Below are 20,368 nucleotides of genomic sequence, written 5' to 3'. Positions count from 1 at the left end.
CACCATCCTCTAAATTTAAATTTAAATTATATAATATAAAAATTACAATAATTAAATAAATATATTTTTATTGATTTATTTATTTAATTTGTTATTATGAATATATGTTATCTTAAATAAAATTTTATTTATGCTTACTTGTTTTATTTGTCAATATTAGCCCAATAAAATAAAAATTTCAAATCAATTAAACTTATTATTTATAATATAATGCTTACATAATATAATAATAGCTCGTTACTGTAGCGAATTCAGTGACGCCTGCTTGACGGACTTATATTACTTTTTGATGACGGTATTCTAGGTCGCATCTTGGTAAATTCTAGACAACCTACTGTACGAACTTATAGAAAATTTTCAAGTAAGCATTCTAGACAATAACTAGCTAAATTCTAGAAAGGCTACATATCTAAAGAAATAAAGGGAAAACTGTATAAAAACTTCACATGAACTTTGAGGGGCCATTGCAGTTATTTGAGAATAAATTTCCACGACAAACACTGTCTAGCTATAGGCTAACATTAGGACGGCCACGATAAATTTCTACACGGGATATGTGAAATGAACGGGGTGGTTTGGCACCCCAGATTGCAAAAACAAAAAAGGACAGGAAAAAATAAAAAATTTTGCAAAATGTATCTTTTTTTAACAATTATTTATTGCAGTTTCTCAACAATATGGCTACTTTCGAAATATTCAATATTTTTTCATATAAAAAATTGACTTTTGCATCACTGGAAAATATAAAATTTTTTTAAAAAATTAAACGACGAAAATTAAGGAAAATTGACGCGCCAATAACTTCCAGAAACATATCTATCGCTCTAACTCGACAAAATCGATTGTCAGAAGTATAAAATGAATTATGGTTAGGATCCTGAACCAAAAACATTAGTGGTTAAGTCGTAATTGCACCTTAAACTTCGCGTGGGGCTCCAAACCACCCCAGTTTTCCATTCTAGGGTTAAACCAATGATTTATTTTCCATTGAGTGGTTACCAGGGGGTCAATTCGTCCTCTTTGTCTTCCACTGAAAATTAAATCATATTCATTTTCGAAACATTTTAAAAAGTAATTTTTGTAAACAAAATATTACCCTCCATTAACTTTTTGTAAAATTCAATTGCTTTTCTCTGGAAATTTGAAAAATTTCAAATTGACTGTTTTTATGTTAAACTTAATAACCTCTTCGCCGGACTGCAGATTTTTTATATACGCGGTTGACGAGAACCCACCCAGGAGGTCAATTACGTAACTTTTTTCGGATTCCACATCCTGTATTCCAAATCCCACATTCCGGATCTCACTTTCAAAATTCCGTATTTCAGATTCCGGATTCCACTTCTAAAATTCCGAATTTCACATCCCACATTCTGAAAGTGGAATCCGGAATGTGGAATATAGGATCCGGAATTTTGAAAGTGTAATCCGGAATGTGAAAAGTGGAATGTGGAATCCGGAAAAAGTTACGTAATTCACCCCCAGGGTGAGTCAAATGTTTTCTTTTTTGTAAATTGCAATAAAAACTTGGAATCCAGTTTGTTTCTGAAATTGTTATATGTCACCAAAAATATATTTTATTAATGTTTTGTTGATTTTTATTTGTTTAAACAATTTATTATTAATAAAACTTATAACTTTTTCAAATTTACGTAGACAGTAGCAAAATTTTATGAATTTGTTACCTTTTCTTCGAAGTTATTAATTTTAAGGTTATAAATAAAATATATAATTAAATTTGCAACAACTATTATTATAAATAGTTTAAACAAATAATTGTTGCTATTTATTAACATTTTTCATAATATTCCTAGAAAGTTGCAATTTTTTCCGATTTTGCAACTTAACAAGCACAATATAATAACATATAGATTTTATATAAATTTACTATTTATCCAATTGTTTAAACAAATAATTGTTGCTATTTAATAACTTTTTTATAATGTTCCAAGAAAATTGCAATTTTTTCCTAATTTTGCAACTTAACAAGCATAATATAATAGCAAAATTTGAAAAAAACTGCATCTTTTTTCTAGGAGCAATACAAAAAAAGTTAGTAAATAACAACAATTCATTGTTTAAACAATTGTTTAATTAATAATTTTACATCAAATCTTTCGTTTATTATATTCGGCTTAATAAATTGCAAAATTAGAAAAAACTGCATCTTTCTAAGTGCAGAACAAAAAAGTTAATAAATAACATACATTGATAAAAGTTATAAATAATCAAGAAGAATTAAAAAAAAATTTGTTTTTACATTTTTTGAAAATTCTTAAGTTTTGTTCCAGTGACATTGGTCTCATACTGAAATTCAACATCGATCCAATGTTGGATTCCATCATGCTACGTGGAGAATCACCCATAAACTAAATGATGACAAATAAAATTTACTAAATATTTAGTAGAATTTTTTTTAATGTGTAATTTTTTCTGTAATATTTACATAAAATCTGTATGTTTAACAATCCAGTAAAAAATTTTTACTTGGGCCGAGCTTGGTCCAATATTGAAAGCCAATGTTCCCAGTATCAGACAGATATTGGCGACAAATATTAGACCAATAATCGATAATCCTTGGGTGGCCCACACCCTTGCACAGTGGGCCAGGATCAATAAAAACTGTCCAAAATGATAAAGAAAGGACCCCGCACTCTTAGGACAGAAAATTGCTTTCGGTCAATTTTTCTGAAACTCTGCAGTTTTGTAGTTTAAGGTCTCCTGAACAAAAAATGTTAATAACAAAATTCAAAATAATGGCCAGTTTTTGAGCTACAGTAGCTCAAAGTTGAAAAATGATAACGTAATAAATAATGTTTTTGTGAATGTTCTGTTCTTATAATCTATCAAAATCACTCAGAATCTGTTACTCGGGGGTTTTTGGGGTCACTGATTACGAATCTGAAGTCAGATTTCAAAAATTCAAAATGGCGGATCCAATATGGCGGACACGTTTTTGAAAAGTTTATCGGATTCGCTTGAAACTCGTTACTCGGGGTTTTTTGGGTTCTCTGATTACGAATCTAAAGTCATATTTTAAAAATTCAAAATGGCGGATCCAATATGGCGGACACGTTTTTGAAAAGTTTATCGGATTCGCTTGAAACTCGTTACTCGGGGTTTTTTGGGTTCTCTGATTACGAATCAAAAGTCATATTTTAAAAATTCAAAATGGCGGATCCAATATGGCGGACACGTTTTTAAAAAGTTCATCGGATTTGCTTGAAACTCCTTACGCGGTGGTTCTTAAAGTCTCTGATTACGTAACACCTTTAGTCTAAATGTCTTTATTTTCACGTTTATTTAACTACGTAATGTATCGTCGGCATTAGCATTACCCAATGTACACCGCGAGGAGGTTGCACGATCGGATTTTGTACATCATGTAGCTCTTAAAAGGCTTGGTTGGTATTGCTATTAAGAAATGTATATTATTTTAATTGTTCTCCTTCTTTGAGCTGTATCGAGTTCTTTTTTCTTTGAAAGATCTATGTAAAGGATTTCTTTTTCGTTTCGTCCCTTGTCTTAGTGTTTCTCTTTTTAAAATCCAGCAAAAATCTGCTAGCATATTAGCATCCCAGCGCCCTGGTAACGAGTTCCAATAATTTTAAGATCTTGGTGAAAACATGATGTACAAAATCCGATCGTGCAACCTTCTCACGGTGTACATCGGGTAATGCTAATGCCGACGGTACATTACTTAGTTAAATAAACGTGAAAATATAGACATTTAGACTAAAGGTGTTACGTATTCAGAGACCCCAAAAACCCCTGATTAACGAGTTTCAAGCGAATTTGATAAACTTTTTAAAAACGTGTCCGCCATATTGGTTTTTTGAGGTTATGTCAAAACCATAATCTGATGGGGTTAAATGCACCTTGGATTCGGATTCAGGGACTCAAAAAACATAAAGTATACATAGTCAGACCCCCTGATCAAAACTTTTTTTTGTGTGTGGCTGTGCGATTATTACAATAACAATTGCTGTGGTAACCATTGCTATGGAAACGGTGTTCATGGTATCAGTTACTTATAGTAACGCTTGCTACTTTAGCGGTTTTCATAGCGAAAGTTGTTCTTTCACACGCAAAAGTCAAAAACTGATTAGGTCAATTACTTTTGACGCAATAAGATTGTAAATATAGTTATTTCATGGACTGTCATGTATGATGACTGTAACTATTGCATCCCTTGCTATGGAAACGATAGTCATGGTAACCGTTGTTATGGTAATAATTGCCGTGGTTAGCATTGCTATGGAAACGCTAGTTATTGTAACCATTGTTATAGTAACTGTCACTGTAGTAACACTTATTATTTTAAGGTCTTCCATAGCAAAAGTTGCTATGGTAACGGTAGTCATGGTTACAGTTATTATAGTAACAATTACCGTGTTAACGATTGCTATGGAAACAGTTGTCATGTTAATGATTGCAATGGTAACGCTTGCTATTTTAATCATTTCAGTAGCAGCGGTTGCTATGCTAATGAAAGTCATGGTATTCGTTGCTATGTAAACAGTTGTCGTGTTAATAGTTGCAATTGTAGCGATTACAGTTGTAACGGTATCTATATCAGCGGTTGCTTTGGTAACGGTAATTATGGTAACCGTTTTTATGCAACTTTTGTCATTATGTTAGTATGTCAATTTTTAAATTAAACTAAACTCACACCAGTTTTTAACAAGTTATTCTTATTTTAGTAAAAAAAATAGTCATCATTCATTTTAATAATTGTCGTAAGTATTAAATATAATGTAGAATGACGTAGCAATATGTAGGTTTTATGCTATTTTATGCTGTAAAATATGTTGAAGAACAATATGACTTCACGCAACTTATGTTCTTCCTACAGATGTATACTTGTTGCATAAATAACTACTATTCGTGTCTGGACAAGAAAAAAATATCCATTAAAGTCCCTAGATATAAAATAAAAATTATTTGCATTTAAAAACTATTATTCTAATTGGTAATACCAAATGAGATAGTCAGCATAAACAGCAAAAACTTATCGAGTTAAAAGTATTGTGGTAAAATGTTTTTTATTGTGAGAAAAATCTTGCCGTCTTTTTAAATCCACTTTTTATACTTTTTACGGTTTATTCCCTATAGACACTGGGACATTGGATGTCTTTACGACGTCCTTAGAACATCCTTAGGACATTTATCTCCATTCGAAAGACATCCAAAAGACATCTTGTGTTCTAAGGATGCCTCTAGGACAGAATATATCTGTTGAACGTCTTTTGAACGGTCGTAGACATTAGCTGGACGTGAATATAAGTGCTGTTATAAGCCTCACGAAAATAAAGCGAAATACAGGGTCAGTTCCAATATCATCTGTGACACGGGTTTAGGTATTCTGTAATTCTGACTTCAGATTCGCAATCAGCGACCGTAAAACCCCTAAGTAACAAATTCTCAGTTAAATTGATCGATTTTTTAAAAGTAAGTCAGCCATATTGGATCCTCCATTTTCAATTCTGAAATTCTGACTTCATATTCGCAATAAGGTACCCCAAAAACACCCGGGTAACGAGTTTCAAGCAAATCCGATGAACTTTTTAAAAATGTGTCCGCCATTTTGAATTTTTGAAATCTGACTTCAGATTCGTAATCAGTGACCCCAAAAACCCCCGAGTAACAGATTCTGAGTGATTTTGATAGATTATAAGAACAGAACATTCACAAAAACATTATTTATTACGTTATCATTTTTCAACTTTGAGCTACTGTAGCTCAAAAACTGGCCATTATTTTGAATTTTGTTATTAACATTTTTTGTTCAGGAGACCTTAAACTACAAAACTGCAGAGTTTCAGAAAAATTTACCGAAAGCAATTTTCTGTACTAAGAGTGCGGGGTCCTTTTTTATTGCAACAGATCTGCGTACTTTATAAAGTACCAAAAACAGTATACTGTGTTTGGGGTCGCTGATTACGAATTCTAGAACATTTTTACAAGGGAGTTACCGATTCTATATTATGCTAACTTCACAGTTCTGTAACAATGTAATGTAACATTTCTGTAACACAATCATCACAAATGATCTGTAACTGACGTTCCAACGTAGTTCTAGAAGTTTCTATTATGTAGCTGTTCTAAAAATTTGTTGCAGATTAGTTCTGGATGATATTTGTACCTAAAAATGGGAACAATTCTGCAACAGTATTACATAACATTTCTATAACACTACAGCCACAAATTTTTTGTAACTAATGTTCCATCGCATATCTAGAACTATGTCGGAACAATGATATGTAACTGTTCTAAAATTTTGATGAAGTTCAGTTCTGGAATATATTTGTACCTGAGATTAAGAATTTTGAAGTAATGGTTAGCTTATTAGCCTGTGGAGCGATCTTGCTATAGAACAGTTGAAATTTGACACTGTTCTAACTATGTTTTATTAAGAATAAAAATATTTTGCACGTATTTTTAGGTAATAATCGTGCGATAATAGTTATGTACCATTTTATAGTTGTTACAAAACAGTTCTAGAACTGTAAGAAATACATTTGTAACCATATTCTAGATCTGTTAGAGAATCTTACATATTCGCTGAGTTCGACATTTTGCGTAACCAGTGACTCACAGGTTCATAACCAGTTACAGAACATGTTCTCAAAAAATTTGTAACAGTTCTACAACTGACCTGTAACAGTGTTTGCTGAGATACTATAACCTAATTGTTATTTGTTCTAATATTTATCTGACCTAATTCTTAATTAGCCTAATCTTAATGTAACCTAATTCTGTTTTGGCCTAATCCTCATTTGATCTAATTCTCATATGGCTTAAACTTCATTTGTCACCTGATTATGAACGTGACTAATAAGAGAGAAAAGAACAAAAATGTGTTTTGTCATTTTCTCTCTTATGCTTCGCGTTCATGAGAGGGTGACAATTAAAGTTTAGGCCCAGTTAGAATTATATCAAATGAGGATGATTAGGCCAAAAGAGAATTAGGTTACATTAAGATTAGGCCAATTAAAAATTATGTTAGATTAATATTAGAACAAGTAACAATTAGAATAAAGTAAAATTAGGCCAAAAGAGAATTATGTTTTATAAAGATTATATCAAATGAAAATTAGTTTAATCGGCGTTTAGTCCAAATGATAATTAGGCCAGAAGAAAATTATTTCAAATGATAATTATGGGAAATGGTGTTTAGGACAAATAAGAATTAGGACAAATGGCGATTAGTACAAATGAGGATTAGACTAAATGAAGATTAGAACAAATAATAATTAGGTCATATACAGATTAGGCCAAGTAATAATTAATCTATACGACTTTTAGGCTTATTGAATTTAGGTCAATTAAGTTTTAGGTCATTTGAAATTTGGAGAAAATTTATTTGCCTCATTAATTAAACCGTAGGAGGGTTAAATAATATTTTAATAAATATTTTGAGAATTTTAAAAGTTTCGATAATTTCTGTTAATTTTCAATTTTAAATAAATCTTTATGCTACTTATGCAACTGTGAGTTAGTTTATTCAATATATCCTTTCTTTACACTTACACACAGTTTGATATGCGTTTATATCGAGTTTTCGTGCACCATGCGACGATAAATTGTTGTTTATAAACCCTAAAACATGAATATGCGCAAAAGTGCCCAGTGGGCACACTTGTTTAAAATACGTCCTGAGAATGTCATTTTGCTGACGTCTTTTGGACGTCTCAAAGACGTTTTTAATTTGGCCTCGTATAATATGAATAATATGTCTGAGGTACGTCCAAAAAGGTTCTATATCTGCTCATAAGGATGTTTTTATCATGTCTAAAAGACGTCTTTTTCAGATTTTGAAAATAGAAAATTTTTCATAAAAATTATTTTTAAATTTTATTTTCCAAGTTCAACGTAAACATCGAAACTGTTTAAGATGAATGCTATAGAAATTTTTTAAGTTCGATTCATGTCATTGACAAATAAGTTTGTAATCTTTGTAAAGGCTTTTATCTGTCTCCAATGGCTGAGACGCTTAAGGCTTAAGTTTCAATCCAACGTATAGCGGGTTCGATCCCATAGGTCCGGGACGATTTTTTCATTCCTGATTTCTGTATAAGCGTGTAGAAATAAAACAAAAATCAAAATAAAGTCAAAATTTAAATAAGATAATAACTTTAACATGTTTTAAGTTAGAAAATATTATGAAGGAAAAATATGTAAGCCCAGTGGGAAAAGTACGATTGGCTGAATATTGATCCAATATTAGGAGCACTTTTGACAATCTTGGTCCATTATTTTAGCCAATATTGGTCTAAGGCTGTGAGTGTAGAGACCAATACCAAGGCTTGAATTTCAATATTAACCTAATATTCAACTAATATTCAAAAATACAAAAAATCAGACTTCAGCCATGATTAAAAAAATTAATTATTAAAAATGAAATATAATAAATTTTTTTGTTATATTTATATCAGGGACTGTCACGGAACAATCGTATCGTGCCCGGTCTGGTCCTAGGTACTATACGATTATTAACTTCACAATCGTACCGTGTCCGGGTACGATACTAATAGTGACTTGAGATTTGTATGTTGCCCAGATACAATACGTAAAATGATTTAGGGAATCGTACTGTACCCGGGCACGATACAAAAAATTACTAGAGAATCGTATTGTATCCGAGCACGATACGAATAATGACTCGAGAATCATATTGTTTCCGGGCACGATACGAAAAGAGACTTGAGAATCGTATTGTATCTGGGCACCATACGAATAAAGACTTGAGAATCGTATCTTGTTTATAAACAATGTAAACAGTAAATAGAGAACTTATTTTAAATTTATTAGATTATTTTATGTTAAAGGTTTGGGATCTTTGACACAATTAAGAAACACACGATTTACAGTTAACTACATTTAATAAGAAAAGTATAAACCAAGCGGTACATTCAATAGAACTGTTCTGAGATAGTTATCAAAGAGAACGCATAGTGGCTCTTAATAACAGTTGCAGGGCGGTAACACTTATCACTAACACTTCCCCTCGGACAGCAACTGAAGGTCACCCTCTGGAGAACATGTTGATTTCAAACCAAGAAGACGAGCACATCTCTCGTGCTTATTTCTTGATAACCCCTTCGTTAGAATGTCCGCAGCCATATCGTCTGTAGGCACATGCTGAATGGACACCAATTTCTTCTCGACGGCATCTCGCACAAAATGATGTCGTATATCAATGTGCTTGGTGCGAGAGTGATATACAGGAATCACAGCAAGTCTTTCAGCACCCACGTTGTCGTTTTTGAGAATGACTTCCTTTAGATTTACTCCGAAAGTTCTTAGAAGTTTTCTCATGTATATGGCTTCTTTTGTCACACGCATGGGCCCACACAGATCTGTGTGTATGAGCTCCAACTTTTTCGTCACGTGTCGCGACTCCTTCGGAAAAGGCAATCTTGTCATCTTCCCTGAATGCAAGTCTCACAAGTCAGACGTTCCTTTCCTTGTTCGAGGTTGATTCCACGGATGAATCCCTTTTTGACAGCACTCAGCAGATCACCGAAGTTAAGATGGCCCAATAGCTCGTGCCAAATTTTGACACAATTCGCTGACGATTTCAATTTTTCGCTAATGTCTGGTGTAGCTTGTCGACAACTGTCCAACGGTACACTTTCAACATAGTAAAGATCGTCCTTTCGTATCGCGAACAATTTTGTTTGTCCTTCTTTATCGACCACAATGGCTTTCTCTTTATCAAAAACTACACTATATCCCTTGTCAGTTATTTTGGACTCAGATAGTAAATTTGTGCGCAATTCTGGAACATGTATCACTTAAACTAACGTCACATTTTTTACCATTTACTAGCGTAGCGATTTGAGCAATCCTTTTGGGTTTTACACTCAGAGGCTTTATGTCCTCTCCGATGACACTTAAAACACTTGATCATACGCGATTTGTTTTGGTTATTGTCTTCTTTGTCACGTTCACCTCTATTAAAACTGGGCTTTTTATCACTCGCGAATTTCTTCTTGGCATACATCGCATCCTGGACCGAACTCGTCGTAGCTATCCTTGCCTCATGCTCTTCAATGATTTTCGAGCGTAGATTGTCAGGTGTTGCAAGCTCGTCCCGACTCTTAATCGCGATTCTGAAGTTCTCAAAACTTGAGGGGAGACTGTATAACATCATTATCGCTAGCTGGTCCGGATTTATGTTGACATCCATGTCAGCCAGTTTATCGACCGAATCGAAGAAATTGTTCAGTTGTTCACGAACGTCATAACCTTCCTCCATCTTCTGCCGAGTAAGCTTTTTCAATAAAGTCGCCTTACGCGCAGGGCCTTTTGATTGGAACGTATTTTCCAGGGTGAGCCATAGATCACGGGAAGTCTCACAGTTTTTCACTATTTTGAGTTGACTCGCACTTATGGATAAGATTAGATCCGATTTCGCTTTTTCGTCATTAGTATTCCATTCATGAATGGCATTCGCGTTGCCTTCAACGCGTTCGGGTTTGACAATAGTTCCACCGACATAACCCCAGGCATCGTTTTTTACAAGTAACGCGCGTACCTGCATTTTCCAGGTATCGTAGTTATCGCGTCCGAGTTTTTCAATTCGCACAGTACCGCTCATGTTGACCTTTTAATGTCCAAACGAATAAAAAATTTACTCGACAATAAAATATGTATATGGCAAGTACACAGTATCACATGAGCAAAAGCAAAATTAAAGAACACGAGATGTCAACAACTAGACGTTTTGGGTTCGAGGTTAAATTCACGAGAAAGTCCGAATACACACGACAATTTGCGAATGTACGATGACTTCGTGTCTGCGCTTATAGATACACGGAAAAAAAACGACGCCAACAAGTCATTCACTTTATTTTCGATTAAAACGAAAAGTATCTGATGTTTCCGATTCTAGGATAATCCTCACGTTTCACGAGCACGTCTACACGGGAAAAAATTTTGCGCATGAGCTGCCCACTAGTGGTCACGCTTTGTACAAAAGTGAAAGTAGCTGCTGCCTGCGTATCTGTGGACACGTGCTATCCATGATTAGTGCACCCGCTGTCCAGGACTGCACAGTCCATGTCCAGCTGTGGTTAGCTGCTGTCAAATCATGGTCAGCTCCTACCCATAAACTAGCTCGCGGAAACCCACAAAGTACAGAGCTGCAGCTGCGCAGTAGGCAGTACAGCTCTTGCGCAAAATTTTTTCTCGTGTACAATCACTCTCTTGAAAACCGATCAACACTAGAACTAGGACTCGTACGATCAATGTACGATCAATTAATCCGTAAACGTGAATATCAGCAATTTTTGTCGATCGCATCACACGTGGGCATATAACTCTTCGATATCCACGTTTGCCGACTAAAAATTTTGTCTAACGTCCTGGGCCCATAACCTGTTAAAGGTTTGGGATCTTTGACACAATTAAGTAACACACGATTTACAGTTAACTACATTTAATAAGAAAAGTATAAACCAAGCGGTACATTCAATAGAACTGTTCTGAGATAGTTATCAAAGAGAACGCCTAGTGGAGCTTAATAACAGTTGCAGGGCCGTAACACTTATCACTAACATTTTATAACAAAATCTTCTTTTTATGACAAATTAAATTTTTAAAACATATATACTCAGAAAATATTATAATATAATATAATATAATTAAGTATTTTCTGAAACAATACGATTCTAAAATTACAAATTGTATTGTGTCGGTCACGACACTTTTAACCCATTACTAATCGTATCGTTCTTGAGCCCGATACTTTTCTCCTATTATTAATCGTATCGTCCCTTGGCCCGATACTTTCCTTATATTTACTAATCGTGTGTGGGCACGATACGTTTCTTTGACTAAAAATAGTATCGGGCCCGACACTTTTGCCCTCTTTACTAATCGTATCGTGTGGGGAAACGATACGTTTTATCTATTACTAATCGTAAAGTGTCTTGAACCCGACTAGATACGATCATAATATACCGTATAATTTCGTGCAGGTGACGGTCTCTGATTTATATATTATATTTTATTATATATAATAACATTATTATTTCCCTTCAGAACAAGCGTTATATACACGGAGAAAAAAGATTTCTTTTATAAAGTAACTTTTACTACTTTCAGAGTAAAACTGGACCAACTCGAAGTTTCTGCGCATCTCTGGCAATTTTTACTCCAAAAATAGTAAAATTTACTCTAGAAATAGTAAAACTTACTACGAAAACAGTAAAATTTACTACAGAAATAATAAATTTTACTATTTTTGGAGTAAAAATTGCCAGAGATGCGCAGAAACTTCGAGTTGGTCCAGTTTTACTCTGAAAGTAGTAAAAATTACTTTTTCTTTTTCTCCGTGTATATAAAATCATCCGCAATAAACGGAGAAAAAGAAAAAAATATTTTCTAACGTCCTGCTAGGCATTAACAATTTTCAGCTAAATAAAAGAGATATTGGGATCAGAAATCACGCGAAACTAACCCACCCCTGAGCCTTCTTGTGACAACCATCTTGGTTTTTTATCTCTTTCTTTTGTATATGTTAGAGAAACACGGAATTAAAACATGGCCACCACAACAAGGCTCTCACCAGATGGCGTATCGCAGTATTTCAGATCCCAATTGTGAAGATTCTGTACATATCGTGGATACTTATACCCTAACCGATTGATGTTGTTTATGAGAGAGAAAAACACTGCCATCTGGTGGATAGTTGGAAAGTTAACTTAGCGCGAAATTCAAACTGCATGAAGGAAAAACTGTTAGTATAAACATTTAGGGTAAGTCCGGGGGAGTTGGCCATAGTTTTTTTAAAGGTCTGTAAAAATAAGAAGAAAGTGATTTATGTATTAACATTTATTGCTAATTAAACATTGAACATTTAACTTACAAATAATAATAGAAATGATAAATTTTTTAAATGTAAACAATCTTAAAATTAATATTTAAAAAAAAACACGTTTGGCCATCTCTCCCGGAATGTATGGGGAAGATGGCCATAGGCGTACGGGAGAGATGGCCAATACTTTAAAATCATTCTTTGGCTTTTCGCTTTATCAGAATTCTTTATTTAAAGTGATTAATACTTAATTTCTTCTTCTGATCACATTTCGAACATTTATCATTAAATTCAGTGCAATTTTCATGAAGCCGAAGGTGACAATCATTAAACTGAATCCAGTCTTCGATAAGCGCTCTCTGTTTGTCTGTCTCACCAACACAACAAGTCTACAAGGTATTTTTTTGAGGAATCAGAGTGGTTTCCAATTTATTTTTGAGTCCTGAACACGATCCCGGGTTACAAAATTGCGTATCACGTCAGGATTTTGAGTAAAGTGGGGGTAAAGTCTCCAAAACCCGTGTTTTTGAGGGTTTTCAGTATTTTTTTCTCCTTAACCTGACGTAATAGAGACTTCTATATAGGCTTAAATTAAAGCTTATATCTTACACTTTAAGACTCATATGCGCAAGGAAAAAAAATTTGAAATTTTGAAAAAAAATTAGGTTCAAGTCACCTAAAAAGATTTTTGGGGTATTTACCCCCATTTTTTTCAAAATTTCAAATTTTTTTTAATCCTGCGTTAATGAGTCATAAAGTGTACGATCTAAGCTTTAATTTAAGCATATGTATATAGATGTGTCTAGCACGTCTGGTTAAGGAATAAAAAAATAATGAAAACCCTCAAAAACACTGTTTTTGGATACTTTACCTCTACTGTATTCAAAGTCCTGATGTGATACTCAATTTTTGAACCCGGAATTGGGTTCAGCACACAAAAATACATTGGAAACCACTCCGCTATATATATAAAAAAGTGTTATTTTGTATACCTGTGTTATGATTGTTTATAAACGTTTTTAAGATTTAATTACACAATAGTGATTATTTTATTTGATCATATTTAAACTTGAAAATCTTTGTTGGAGTGTCTTGTTGTAATATATGTCATAAAAAATGTCATTTGCCACAGAATTAATGTTTTTTTAGCGAACACACGAATCTCAAGGAGGCCAATAATTTAAACAGTATGGCCATCTCACCTCGAAAAAACATGGCCATCTCTCCTAATGTCAGGAGACAAATTGACACAACTAAAATATAAATAAATAAATAAAATTTTTGAATGAATATAAAGTTATGACAAAGCTTGGGTCATGTACTTTACAAAAAAACATGAAATTCAAAATTATTCTATAAAATAACATAACACCAGTGAGAAACGTAAACTAATCACTTTTTTTCCGAACTAGTCAAAACAACAAATCAGATTTTTACTTACTTTTTCAATATTTTTTGTGAAGTTTTTTCTTTTAATTGTGTTTTGCCACAAAACAAAGCGAACTAATCTTTAATAAGCGATACATAGCAGCAAATTCTATAAAATATTTGAATTGGCCATCTCTCCCGCATGGCCAACTCCCCCGGACTTACCCTACTTGAAAATGTATTTACTTAAGAATACATACTATTGCATTAAACAAAACTTAATTAATGTTATAATGGTCACAAATAATTTTTTTAATTTTAATTTTTATATTAACAGTTTTTCCTTCATGCAGTTTGAATTTCGCATTCTTAAGTAAATACATTTTCAAGTAAATGTTTATACTAACAGTTTTTCCTTCATGCTGTTTGAATTTCGCGCTAAGTTAACTTTCCAACTATCCACCAGATGGCAGTGTTTTTCTCTCTCATAAACAACATCAATTGGTTAGGGTATAAGTATCCACGATATGTATAAAATCTTCACAATATCTCTTTTATTTAGCTGAAAATTGTTAATGCCTAGCAGGACGTTAGAAAATATTTTTTTCTTTTTCTCCGTTTATTGCGGATGATTTTATATATTATATAACCCTTGTTCTGAAGGAAAATAATAATGTTATTATATATAATAAAATATAATATATAAATATAACAAAAAAATTTTATTATCTTTCATTTTTAATAATTAATTTTTTTAATCTTGGCTGAAGTCTGATTTTTTGTATTTTTGAATATTGGGCCAATATTGAAATTCGAGCCTTGGCATTGGTCTCTACACTCCTAGACTTGGTCCAATATTGGCTAAAATAACTGGTCCAATATTTAGCCAATATTCAGTCTTGGCAATTTCCCACTGGGCCCTACTGAAAATCCCCACATAGGCTCCTATATAGGAAGCCATATGGTTTCCTATACAAAATCGTATAAGTAATTGGAACAGGAATTTGAATAGGAAATTATGTAGAAATTATCATATGAACGCACATTATATCTTAATATCATGCGCAGTAGTTTTCTTCAACTTTTTCGGCTGCGCAATAAATTTTTTTCATCTCTGTAGTCTATCAGGAACCTCTACTATTGAAAGATATATATCTTAGAGTTGAAAAAAAAATTCATATTATAGGAATTGAAATAGGAATATACATAGGAATGTACATTCCTGTGTGGATGTGGATTCATATGATAATTCCGACTTAATTTCCTATTCAAATTCCTGTTCCAATTACGTATACGATTTTGTATAGGAAACCATATGGCTTCCTATATAAGGACCCATGTGGTTTCCCATATGGGAGCCTATGTGGGAATTTTCAGTGGGGGGAGTCATAAAGACGTCCTAAATTGTAAAAAAATGAGTTGAATTTCAACTCCCTAGCACTGTAAACTTGATGGTATCATATTTGACATTTGTAAACAATCAGGGTTGGGAAACAAGAGCCCAAAATATTTTCGTCCAAAGCAGAGTTGGGTTGGATTGAAATTATGTCCAACAATAATTTTCAGAAAGTGTATGCATTTTCCAGATTCTCGCTATGAGCGCTCAGTTATCACGAAAAGGTTCTCAACCTGTTTATAAAAGTATAGTTTAGTTTCATTGATTGAAACATTAAATTTAAATTAACATTTAATATTAACAGTAATCATTAAATTTCATTAGTTAAAACATTGCAATTAAGAGGTGAACGTGAAACAGACTATAGTTTTTCATGTTTTTGATCAAGACAACGTTCGACACTCTTATCAGAATTTCTAATTAATAGAATTTTCATATGTCTGAAAAAAGATCGCAACATTTGAATTTTTTTCACTATTTTTACAGTTCAAATTATTTTTAACAAAACTATTAAAAAATAATTATTCAGTTTTTCCCTATTTCAAAATTACACGTGCGTTTTCCTTAAACGTGAAACAGAATTCTACCCAACTCTGCTTTGGACGAAAATATTTTGTAATAGGAAATTATTAATTGCATTAATTGACAACGTATTAGAAATATTTATCAAGAGTGCATTGCTTAAATTTTGTTGATTTATAATATATAAATTATTGATAATTATTTAAACCATAAAAATAATTAAAAATCTTCTAGTGTTGTGCGATTGTGAACTTACCCAAGTAGAAATATCCGTAGCTCGCCGTAATTAAACACCGGCATGGTACTGATCCAATACTGGCTGTCGGTATTGACTTTCAGTACTGACAGTGTACTGACTAATACACCGAATCAGTACTATGTCGGAGGTAAAAAAATATTAAAACCAGTACTGGCAGTACACTGTCATTCACACCGAATCAGTACTATGTCGGTGATAAAAAACATTAAATGAAAAAGTCTTTAAATTATTTCAATAGGTAGAAAACGATGATTTTTTATTTAAAAAAATGTATATTAATTTCTTTCGAATACTTTCCCTCAAAATTGTGGATGTATTTGTAATGTATTATTATATACCTATATAAAATATATTTATGTTTTTTAGTTATTTTAGTACTCATTGAAATATGTGCATTAAGTTATTTATCATGCATACAATAACAATAAGTTGAGAATTTTTTTCTAATAGTTTTAAAAATAAAGCAAATGTAATTTTTTCACTGTAATTTTTAAATATTATTAATTATTAATAATTAAATATTAAATTTAAAAAATTTTTTACCATTCATATTTTACAGTCGTCTTTTATTAACTTATTTTTAATTATGTAATTCATCAATCATTTTTGTCTGTTTTAATAGTATTTACGGTAAAAATAATTTATTAAAAATATTTAACTGAAATTGATATCCAGTTTTATTTCATTAAATCTTTGTAAAAATTGAAAAAATTTAAGAATAAATTCATTTTATTTTCGTGATCAATAGATAATACAAACTTTGAAATCAAAACTTTTGTATTAGGTGAACTACTTCAAGTCAGCACTTCAAGCCAGCGCGGCTGTGCGGTATGCGTATCTGACTTGCGTTCTAAGGGTTTAGGGTTCGATCCCCCATGCGTGCGAGATTTTTCGTTCTTAGTTTTAAGTGTTATAAGTACAATATTTGTTCATGTGTAATATCAATTATTAAATAATTATTAAATTAAGTATAAGTGCAAAGTAAAAAAAATTAAATATTATGAATTTAAAAAAATAAAAAAATTTACAACACAAATTATTTTTTGTAAAATAATTTATTAAAAATAAAATAATTTAATTAATATAAATGATAATTATTATTTTAATTATTTATTGTTAATAATATTTTATATATTCTAAATAACATTAACTATTATTGGCTTCACATTACCTGTTCGTGGTAAAAATGGGAGTAATAAGCTAATAAGGATGAAATTTGCATTGGAAAGCGTGTTTTAGCATTTTGTAAAAAAGTGAGATTTTAAGTCCGGATGAGTACTTTGCCAGTATTATGCCAGTATTATTCTAGTACTACGTTAGTACTGGTGAGCGGGACAAAATCAGTACTGGACAGCGTTACCAGCCAGGGTTGGTCCACTACTGGCCCAGTATGGCAGTCAGTACTGTTATACTGACTGGCAGTGTTGGGTCAGTACTATGCCAGTGGCACATTTCTACTTGGGTAACTTAAATCTTATGTGATAAACATAAATAAAGGTTAGTGTATTTCATTTTATTTCCAAATAAATTTTTTCTTATTTAATTGTTCACAATTGATAAGTTTTCGCTTCTCTCTTTCTTAACATTCATAATAAAAGTATTTTTAATATCTTAATATTCAGTGAAGTGAATAAATTAAATAATAAATTTGTCAATAAGTGCATGCCAGCCATGACAGTTATACTTTGATATCAATTCAGGTATCAAAAAATGATCCCATATTCTGGATCATTTCTTGAAAATGATCCAAATATTTGGATCAATTTGATATCTTATATTGATTTAAAACGTTGCATGAGTTGATCTTCATTCTTGTATCAATTTGATACACACAAGAAAACTGTGAGGGGATGCTACACAGAAAAAAATTTCTTGTAGCGAAAACACTACAAATTTTAGAAAAGACAATTCTATAAATTGTCATGTAGACTATAAGAAAATTGTGTTTCAAACACATAAATTAGGAACAGCACAATCCGATTTGCGTTAGTTCAGAGGCATAGTGCATGCGCAACGAATTGTATTGTGACACACTCTATGAGATTTGTTTGTTTATAATAATTGAATACTCCAAACGGGTTTTATAGATAGCGCTAGAGATCCTGTTGATAATACTAGAATTTTTTTTCCGTGTATAAAAGTCCCACCCTTTTGGAGTTGAATAAGCGAAGGGAGTTAATGCTTTACGAGTTAATTTTATGCTTAGGGAGTTAGTTTTAAGGAGTTAATTTAATTATTAACTCTCTTTCTGAGTTGATTTTTAACACGAAAATTTTAACTCTTAACTCCCAGTAACGTTAACTCACTAATTTTTTTTACAGTGTAAGACGTCCCTTTCGAATGTCTTTCAGACGTCTTTTGGCCAGACATAGAACGTCTTGAAGAAGTCCTTTGGATGTCTTTATGATGTCTTTGAGACATTAGATATCAAAGATTAATATGTACTCAAAACAAATAAAAATCATAAGAATAAATTTTTAAGAATTGATACCTAAAATATTTAAATCTGTATAGTTAAATTTGTACAGAAATTTATTCATATTTTAAAGTTTTGGCATTAATAATATATAATAGTATAATAAAACTCCTAATATTTGTTCTGTAATAATAATAATATCTTTATTTTATTCTGTAGATACTTTTTAACGTATCAAAATTTGAAAAAAAATTATTTTAACCTTCTACAAACATTTTCAACTTTGTCCACATTTTGTCGATCCTGGCCTACTGTGCATTCCCTGTTTTTACATTCTCATCATAATGAGAAGGTATTACATTTGGGCGATTTTGAGCCCTCTCTAATTCCAGTAAATCTCGACGTTTTGAGACTTTCTGATGCCGAAAAAATGGGTCTTAAAAAAATGTCTGTCTGTATGTATGTCTGTAGACAAAATTTGGTCCGACGATAACTCGAACAAATTTTAATGAATCGACTTCAAATTTGGTATACACTTTAAGTGTACCAAAATCTCGCCTGAGTTCGTTGGCCAGATGATTTCGTCAAAAATCAACAAAATTATTCAAATTTTGAGTTTTTAAAAATTCCTAAAATTCGCATTTTTCAAAAAAAAAATTTTTTCAAATTTTTTTCGAAAAATACAAGTAAAAAGAAACACTTTTTTCCTTTGACAATTTTTAATAGCGATTAAAACAAAAAAATTATACCACTTTTTTTAAAAAAAGACAAAAAATGACAAAAACGGATGAAAAATGGGTAAAATGCAGGGCAAAATTACTTTATTTTGAAAAAATATGAGCAACTATGTATTATCTTTGTTTAAACCACTTTAAATTAACACAAATTACAGTAACTTACTCATAAAATTATGAATTTTTTGTTTTTTTAAATTTTTTTTTTTTATAAGTCCAACCATTGTTATCCATTTCCAAACATTGCAATTGTTTTATAAAAAATCCTCTATTCCAAAATAGTTTGTATTGCGCTGTTTATATCAGAATTTCTTATGTTTTCGATTACTAACTCGCTGAATCCGAATTTGAGTTCAGATTAAAAAATTTCAAAATGGCGGACCCAATATGACAGAATAATTTTAAATTGATTTGTTTCGTTTAAAATTTTGTACTCGGGAGTTTTTGGGGTCGCTGAATCCAAATTTGAGGTAAAATTTAAAAAGTTCAAAATTGTAAACCAATATGGAGGAAATTTTAAAATTGATTCGATTCGTGATTCGATTGTGACATCTTTGATGGTGCTTGTATACCTGTATAGGGAGGTCTTGCACGTTAAACATTTAGGCGATGTAACATCTTTGATGGTACCTAATAGCATAATGATGATATCGGATAACATCTACTTTTAACCATCTTAAGATCATAAGATCTTAGTATCTATTTCTCTCCGTGCAGAAAATTGTACTTTTCTGTACACTTTATTAGAATGCAGAAATCAACAACTTTGTGCTGCATTTACGTTAAAGTAAAGTAACGCTTTTCTTTCAGGTGTTGCACAAAATAATTTTTTTAAGCACTTTTCTTG

General features: G+C 31.9%; 1 long non-coding RNA gene across 1 annotated transcript in view; it reads right to left on the bottom strand.

Annotated features, from left to right (window-relative positions):
* Nucleotides 1–666: 666 nt before the first annotated feature.
* LOC127279855 (uncharacterized) overlaps nt 667–20,368 on the bottom strand; it is a 46,517-nt gene continuing 26,815 nt past the window's right edge. The window contains exon 3 of the long non-coding RNA XR_007842714.1: nt 667–1,030. This is a non-coding gene — a long non-coding RNA (uncharacterized LOC127279855). The remainder of the gene's footprint in view (nt 1,031–20,368) is intronic.

The sequence above is a fragment of the Leptopilina boulardi genome, unplaced genomic scaffold (assembly GCF_019393585.1).
Source record: "Leptopilina boulardi isolate dan_hultmark-lab unplaced genomic scaffold, ZJU_Lbou_2.1 LbouV2_224, whole genome shotgun sequence".
Classification (NCBI taxonomy): domain Eukaryota; kingdom Metazoa; phylum Arthropoda; class Insecta; order Hymenoptera; family Figitidae; genus Leptopilina; species Leptopilina boulardi.
Note: the sequence above shows the minus strand (reverse complement) of the source record. Positions and strands in the feature narration are given on the sequence as shown.